The following is a 9,551-nucleotide window of genomic DNA, read 5'->3' on the forward strand; positions in this document are numbered from 1 at the left end:
GAGTATGTGTTGAACAAAAAACGAAAGAAAGGTACATGCCATGTGTGTCATGTTTGTCGTCTTTGTGATCCATTACCCGGATGCTCTGTACCTACGATGTATAGTAACTACAATAGAAAGCGTAAATTATCAAATCAGTAATAAAAAGTTTAAAAAAAGGTGCGGCCATTTCGGATCCGAGTGTTTCGCGGCGCCAGGTTTTAAAAAAAAACCCATTAAAACAACTATAAAAATTACAGAGAATTAATTATTTTAGTGAGATTTCCATGTCATCCTATAACATTTAACTGAGTTAAGTTATACAGTTCGTTGTAGAACTTTGTAAATGAAAACCTAAATAAAATCTTTAAAAAACACGTTAATATTCAGTTACTTGAGTTGTTGTGAAATTCTTGATTATTACACAACTGATGTTTCAATTGATATAAATTTCAAGTTCCCGAGTAAACTTCGTAATATCTCGTTTCACTAGTTTTCGAATACGTACAAAATATCCATTAAAAGTCGCTATAAATGTCCTTAAATACATTTTAACTTCACTTAAAACATGTTTTTCTTTCCTCTACCGGTTCCTTTTTTCAGTTAATAAAATAACTGCTGCCTTACAGAAACACTGGCATAATGGTAAACAAATTTATTAAACTAACATTGTAAGAAATTTGTAGGTGTATGAAATATGCTTAATTTGATTTTAAATGTCAATTTTCAACCGTATCGTACGTTATTGTTTTACAAACTGTAAATATATTAAAGATCAGTGGTGTTACTTTGTATATCAAGAAATATAAATCAGATCGTGATATATATAACACACCTAAAATTTCTCTGACCATCGCCACAATTAAAAATATGAGTTACTTTAAATTTTGGACAATACTTTGTTTACAATAGCGTTAGAAGAACATTTTTTTTGGTTGGGTAAAATACACAGTAACTTGAACAACAATAATCCAAACTCTGATAAATGGCCAGAAAAAGGTTCTCCAAAATAGTTTTGTCAGTGGCTTCGAAACTGAACATCTGAGTCTCGACGACATTGTCAGTAATAACTTCATATTTTCTGTTTGTTCTCCCAGCCTAGGGTTTAGTAGAAACAACAGATAAAACTGCCCCTGTAATACCATTTCTTTCTTTATGCAACAGGGTGGGATTTGTTTAGCTACTATTAAATTGTCATTATAACACTATTTATATTGCTGGAGAACAAACAAACGTCCAAATCAAAAGTATAGTATGAGATTTGTAACTCATCTAACTACATTCAACTTGTAATTATAACATTGTTTATATTACAGGAGAACAAACAAACGGCCAAATCAAAAGTATAGTAAGAGATTTTTAACTCATCTAACTACATTCAACTTGTAATTATAACATTGTTTATATTACAGGAGAACAAACAAACGGCCAAATCAAAAGTATAGTAAGAGATTTTTAACTCATCTAACTACATTCAACTTGTAATTATAACATTGTTTATATTACAGGAGAACAAACAAACGGCCAAATTAAAAGTATAGTAAGAGATTTGTAACTCATCTAACTACATTATCCTTTTGAAGCCATTCCGTCCTCCTCAGCTTGTTTTTTTATTATCTCCAGGTCATGTTTTTCTTTCACCTTACGTCGTGTGATGTTTTTGTGATAGAGAAGAAATGACTTATTTTCGCTATGTTAAAATCAGTAGTTGATTAAGTTTAATGCTACAAAAGCCCTTCATCAACTTCGCAATGTTTTACCTCATTCCTATTCTTATTCTGATTACTATGTATACGCTGAAGTATTGAAGACGTTTGATATATTAAATAGTTCAAGATTGAATAAATAAAACTTAAAGTGTGTTTCCACTGAGAATGTTACTGTACGTCGGTAGATAAACAGATTGATAGTACGTCGGTAGATAAACAGATTGATAGTACGTCGGTAGATAAACAAACTGATAGTACGTCGGTAGATAAACAGATTAATAGATAATGGCAACAATACAATGATTTTAGTCAGCTTGTTCTAGCCCCTCATTTGCTCAGCGGAATGTCTGTGGATTCATAACGCTGAAAAGCAGGTTTTGATACTCGTGGTAGTGAAACACCATAATTACAGAACTGAGAAAAAGATAACCGTACGTTCATAAATACTTTATTTAGTAAGTAATATGTTTTCGCCAGTACCTTATGAGACCTCTACTGGCGAAACCAGGGTCGTTAATAAATGAAATATTTGTGAAACGTACAATTGTCTTTGTTTTTTCCTCAATTCTGTAGATGAAAATACTTGTGCGGTACTAAAATTAGGTATGAAACATAAAAACTTTAACACATCTACATATCTTCACATGTTACTTTATCACTGATAAATAACACGTTTTACTGTCTGTAACTGGTATCAGAGTAAAATAACATTAAACAAATAGTCTTACTTTGGCATTCAGGAAAATACAGAAATTTTCTTCATAACTTATAGCATGATTGTCAACGGTTAACCTTTTCATCTTCTATATTATTGATGATGACAGCATGATTGTCAACGGTTAACCTTTTCATCTTCTATATTATTGATGATGACAGCATGATTGTCAACGGTTAACCTTTTCATCTTCTATATTATTGATGATGACAGCATGATTGTCAACGGTTAACCTTTTCATCTTCTATATTATTGATGATGACATTCATCTTCGTGTTCATTTTTTTTCGTGTGGTATGATATTGAACTATTTAAAAAAAGCTGTCTCGGTGTGTATATTTACATTTAAGTTAACCTAGAGAGAGATTATAACTCTGATTTCTAGAATATTCATGGATCTCACGAATTACTCGAATTTCATGTGTTCGCCACACATAAACAAGTATTTCAACTATGTGACTATTTGAGTTCCTTCCAAATGCGACGAATTAATTTGTGTCATTAGAATCAGACAATGCTATAGTAGTTTATTTTCACCCTAGTCTACATAAATGACGATGATTAGGGTGCGGTTCATCTCGAATATTCATTTTTGTATTGAAAATAAAACCTTTTTCATTATATGCAAAACTCACTTACGAGCTGTCATCCTGATGAGACTTTACTTTGATAGTTTTCATTTCTTTACTTTATAAAATAACTGATTCTCGTTATTCAGGTGGTGTGGTTTTACAAATAGTGATCAGAGAGAGCACGGCCAGTCAGTAGCATTCATCGTCGTTCTAAGGGTTGTGTTCGGCTGTTAGAGCAAACTATCTGGAGTGATTATTACTTTTTAATAAAGTGTTCACAGCTGAAAGTATGCTTCTCAGCCCGGCACTCTAATTACTGGGTCATGTCAGGCTATTATTTACAGTCTTGAAATAATTATAGGTAATACTGTGGACGGTGTCAGTATCCACGAGGGATTTTTCTTTCAATTACATTGGTAAACAGAAGATGAGATCAGCGTGTGTTGCATTTTCATACAGGTTTTCAAAAGAAGAACTAATAGTCAAGATCTACTATGTTTACCAGCCAATGGTGTTTACTGTAAGCTTTACTTTATGTATTTGTTTGATATGTTCCTTTCAGAGAGTGGTAAAATTGCAAAATTATCATGTAAAAGTGTGAATAAAACGAATTATTCTGAAGAAGTATAGAGGCTAAACATCTTGAAGATAATATCTGCAAAATTATCATGTAAAAGTGTGAATAAAACGAATTATTCTGAAGAAGTATAGAGGCTAAACATCTTGAAGATAATATCACTTTTATGAGTAAGACTCTCTTTATTGTCTCTTTGAAGTTAAGCACAATGGGCTATCTGTGCTCTGCCCACCACGGGTATCGAAAACCGATTTCTAGCGTTGTAATCCGTAGACATGAGTAAGAAAACTGAAGATGAAAAAAATAAATATATAAACACGGGATATTTCACTAACCTTCAGAAACTGTGAATGGAGAAATGTGACTTCTTACGTAATTACTTTTTATAATTTTTATTTCCATAAATAATTCGATGAACAACGTAAAGTATGAACTGAAGATCTTTGAAAGGAAAATTAATAATGTTTATTTCAAGTATTGGGTTAAAAAAGGAAGTTGTAGTTAAGGTTTAAGATTATCTCTGGGTCGTTAAACTTCAACCATATACAGTATTGGAAATAACTACAGAAACGTACAGGTAATACAGTACAAAAGGCCACAGACAGCTAAATGGTCAAAATATCTTTATCTTCCTCGATGACTAAGTAGTAAGCTTGAGGGATTATAAGCTACAATTTGGGGTTCAAACCCTGCGGAGATCCCAGTGCAGATAGCCCGTTGTGTAGCTTTGTGTTAAAACCGACTATTTATCATTAGTACCATACATTATCCCAGCAAATACAAAAGGAAAGAAAATAATTCTTTATATCATTAGTTGTATATAAACCCGTCTTGTTTAGTTCGGGTTTCAATATATTAATTAATTCCATGATAACACAAGGATAGTAACTGAAGATACGTCTGTTTAGAATTATGTATGGAATTCCTAAGATACACGTAGAAGTTTGTCTAGTTAAACATATAACTTCTAATACATGTAATTATGAATTAGCTGTTTTTTGCTTGTGTTTTTACTAAGTATTTCGAACATTATACTAGTAATTAACAAGTAAAAAAAAAAAATTTTCAAACAAGGAAGTAAATGTAAGGATAGCTAATATCAATCCTTCAAAATGAATGCAAACAATGAATCCCTATTATGTAGGGATAATGCAAATGCCATCCTTACTATCTTGTTTCCATTGTTTTTGAAAGATTGATATTAGCTATCCTCACATTTACTTCCTTTTTTGGAAAGTTTTTCATTATTTGTTTGCTTGTTTTTGATGCAGTATTTGAATAAACATAGGAAGGTTGTATTTACAACCAAGTTCTAAGTACAATGACGTATCAACTAGAATATTTATTGTTTATCTATTATTGGCTGGTAATTCCCGTTTCACCCTGTACTTAAGCTTTTTAAAGTAACACCACATTTATGTACAAAAGCTAACTTTACTGGGGAATGATAACATCCTTTACACGAGAATTGTGTTTTGTTTTTAATTATTACTAGTTATTAATAATAGTTATTAAAGCGAATACTCCGTTTGAAACTATTTTACATCAGTGAAATAAAGCTGAATTACCTAAAACTTGTTATTTATTTAAGATAATTTTTCCATACCTGTTTTTATAAATTGATTAGCATAACATATCATTTTGAATCAGTCTTCAGGTGTCATCTTTATTTTACTTAAACACTTAAGTATAGTTTCAAATATACATATATTTATCCATTTCTAAAGTAAAATATCCCTAACATCTTTTCATATACATTCTCGTCATTGGCTACATTGTACCGGAAATGAGATGCTTACAACAGTACATAGAGAAATAGACTAAACACTTCCTGGAAAACCGGATGATCTTCGTGACGTCACTAAATTCCCTTTATATATATATCACTCATTCGATTACACGACCATTCCCAGTTTGCCCTAAAGAAGAAAGGCCGACCTTTCGAAAGCGCTCAGGTTATAGGATTTTTATTCATTTCTTGATAATACATTTGTCATCTTCCGCGATTCTCAACATGTAAGCCAGTTATTTTATAATATCTGAGTAATTAACTTAAAAATGTACGAATTACTGTGGAATATCGGCTCGCTTTTCTTAATACATTGGTACACAGTAACAATGGTAATTTTGAATGTGAAGTGTATCACAAGAAGACATTTGCAGGTTTATATAATAATTTTAATTTTATTACTTGGATTCCAGAGGTGTTTGAAGTAAACCTAGTTAACATTTTACTTCACCGTGCTTACAAAATAGCCAGCATGTATGAATATTGTCATTATAATTTAAATACTATTAAAATATATATAAATAAAAAGGGTTTTGTTTGTTCGCAGTTAAACACAAAGCTTCACAATGGGCTATCTGTGCTGTGCCCACCACGAATATCGAAACCCGGTTTTTAGCGCTGTAAGTCTGCAGATAAACTATGGGATGAAACGATTTTCCAAAACATATAACTGAAAATATTATACATAATCTTTAGATAAGGTTAATAGTATTAAGTAAGTAAAAACTTAATGTCTCAGAACAACCAATATCAGACAATAGTACTATATACAGCTAAACAAATATTAAATGTGAAAAATCAGTTGCGTAAGCTATTCTATAGAACCAATCACGTCAAATCTAGATACTCAGGAAACTTCTAGGCTCCATACGTGATGTCAAACTCCCTCTAGCAAACAATATAAATTATATAAAATATTAAACAATATAGCTTAGCATTGTTCACCCTCTACAATTGACTTTCTTTATCTTTTCCACACAGTGTTTTTCACGTAATATTTTCAACAGCTTAAAGTATTCACTTGATTGCAATCGATTTAAATGATTTTCACCAAAAAACTATATAAAAATACTTAACTACTTTTGAAAATAAAATTGTAACTGGGTGGTTTGGGAACAACTACCAGAACTGTAACTTATATGATATTACAATCGTGAAAATGGTTCATTTGAAGTTCATATCTTCCTTCTTGTAAGAGTCAGGCATTTCTAATGGGTAGTGTACCGAACTTTGATCGAAAGGCCTAAGGTTCGAGATGCAATACACCATTGAAAACTCTCCGTTGTTTTAGCTTCGAGTGCATTATAAGTACTATTTGTCGTATAAGCGACGAGTGCTGATAAATTATTTCATCAATTTGTTAAGAGTGACCATGTTTAATACTTGGAGACTATGACTGTCCATTCACCCTACGTGTCGCAAAGACGTCATTCAGGTTGAATATACCAAGTACCAAATCCACCAAGTAATTTCAGGTATGAAAAAAAAACAAAAAAAAAACAGTAAATTAATACCAAGTTCGGGTTATTCTCTCTTTTCATGCGTCCTGGTAGTTTGAATATACTACTTGGGTGGGTCCACGTTTTATTCGTGAGTTTTTCGTGCACATATTAAATTTTGATGTTAAAGGCTGGTACTGTCGATACGCGTTCCATTATCCTATTCCAAGTAGAATAGCGTTCACTATTCTACTTCTACAGTCAGTACGCAGTAAGGTTGGATTACAATAATCGAAATAAATGTCAGAGCTGCCATTATTTATGACATAAATATTTCACACCTTAAAAAGAACCCTTTCTAACTAAAAGATTTACGTACATCTCGCATGCGCACTTATTATAATTCCATCAGGATCGCCTCTCACGCGTATATATTTTATGTGTCCAAAAATAATCAGTAAGCTATTTCCTTAATTGAATAAACCACGTTTGAAGCGAAAACAAATTCTTAATTCATACAAGGTGTGTCTGCTAACTACTGCGTCGTAGGGAAGTTTGTATAAAACAGTAATTTATCTGCTCAACAAAATAACTTTCGGTTTCGCCGTTTGTAGGTGTGAGAAACGCCATTAATTTAATTTATAAATGTTAGTGTTTTTTTTTATCTGATAACGTTTACGCAATTTAATAGTAACGAGAAAACAGTAAATTTCATGTGATGTAAATTGGACAAGGTTTGAAGCATTCAACATACATATTTACTTTATCACGGTGGTGACACCTTCCTAAGAAACATTAAACAAAAAATAATTAAAATAATAATCGGTTTTAAAGAGATAACTTATAAAATTTAAATTTTCACTATAATAACAATAGTCGCGATATCTGATACTGTTGAAAGATATGTCTACCGTTGGCTCAGCGGTAAACTTGAGAACTTCTAAGCTTAAAATTTTAAGTTCGATTCTTGCGGCGGATACAGTGCAAGTAGCCCACTGAAAAACAGCTTTAGTGCTGGGACTTTCAAACAAGTTCATACATTAATTTCTACAAACGATATTACTACTATTATCCATCTTTTTATAAATAGTTCAGCCGCACCAGTAAGTCAAATTTTTCTTCAAGTCTAAAACATCATATCTAAAAGGTAAAGATAGAATATAATAGTTAAACATCGTTAACGTCCGTTAAATCTGAATGAAAGTAAACATCTTCACCGCCTTTAAAAAAGTATATATACAGAAAAAAAATCGGAGAAAACGTCAATAAAGCCGCAAACATGCACGTTTTTATAATCTGATTATCAAGGAAAGATAAAAAAAACTACCAATAGACTGAATTAATTTCGCTGGCAAGAAGAATCGGAAGAGCCAAGTAATATATTAAAGCGCCGAATTTTTTAAGATTTACATTTTTTATCCTTTATTGTTTGTACACTGAGTAAACTAAAAAATAAAGTTTATCAAAAATTTCTAGAATACTTTAAAAAATATAGACGTAGAGTAATATAATTGCATTTTAACTTTTTTTTGTTTGTTTTATGTTGTTAGATGCTGGCATTATGTATGTAAGTTTTCAACTTTTGGTAATGGTTTTCAAGCTATTTTATTTGTTTAATTCATCGCTTATCTAGTTGAAACTCATAGAGGAAGTTAGTGTATGTTTTACAGACATATTTAAATGAATAAATAATTATCAGTATTACTATAATTGACAGCCTATACACTTTTTTTTAGAGCTGTGGTTTTACTTTTATGAGAGTCTTAAAAGTTATTTTCAGCTTTGTAATTGAATCCTACTCCACCGGTGGGGCCCGGCATGGCCAGGTGGTTAGGGCGCTCGACTCGCAATCTGAGGGTCGCGGGTTCGAATCCCCGTCACACCAAACATGCTCGCCCTCTCAGCCGTGGGGCGTTATAATGTGACGGTCAATCCCACTATTCGTTGGTAAAAGAGTAGCGCAAGAGTTGGCGGTGGGTGGTGATGACTAGCTGTCTTCCCTCTAGTCTTACACTGCTGAATTAGGGACGGCTAGCGCAGATAGCCCTCGTGTAGCTTTGCGCGAAATTCATAACAAACAAACAATCCACCGGTGGTTCAGCGGTAAGTTTACGAACTTAAAACGTTAAAATCCTGGGTTCGATTCCCCACGGTGTAACCAATGTAACCTTTCTCGAAAACAAACAAACGAAATGGTATCCTATTGAACTCTAACATTAGATATTCACGCTCAAGTGGTAGGGGCGTTATAAGGATTACAAACGACGAGTTAAAATAAGAAATAACTTTCAAGTTCCCCTTATTTCTTTCATATATTATTTATCTTTAGTTTTGTATTTATTTAACTTGCGTTTTACAATGTTTATTTGATTTAAATGTTAAGTAGATTTTTGTTAGGTTGTTGTACTTTCGAGATATTTTCTATTTCCGTGAGACGTGAGATGCATAATATGTATCCAATATTTTGAACACCTCATAAATATATATGCAATTTTTTAAATTGGCTTATGTGACAATGAATCATAGAAATCTAAAATGCTAACAATTTGAACAATATTCAGTCTACAAATCACAAGTCTCTGAATACTTTTCTATTTTACCAAATTACTATATCTTCATAAGACATAACACTGTATTTCTTGTGTCCCAGCCGAGCTGATGAGCTCTGGATTAAGCAAAACACGCCGTCGACAATGGATAATGCGAACATAATGTGATTGTTTGTTTGTTTTCGAATTTCGCGAGGGCTATCTGCGCTAGCCGTACCCTAA

The 9,551-nt window shown here is 32.3% G+C and overlaps 1 pseudogene; it reads right to left on the reverse strand.

The window, feature by feature from the left end:
• The window catches only part of LOC111088077, a 91,801-nt pseudogene that overhangs the window by 50,896 nt on the left and 31,354 nt on the right, over positions 1-9,551 (reverse strand).

The sequence above is a fragment of the Limulus polyphemus genome, unplaced genomic scaffold (assembly GCF_000517525.1).
Source record: "Limulus polyphemus unplaced genomic scaffold, Limulus_polyphemus-2.1.2 Scaffold3085, whole genome shotgun sequence".
Lineage (NCBI taxonomy): Eukaryota > Metazoa > Arthropoda > Merostomata > Xiphosura > Limulidae > Limulus > Limulus polyphemus.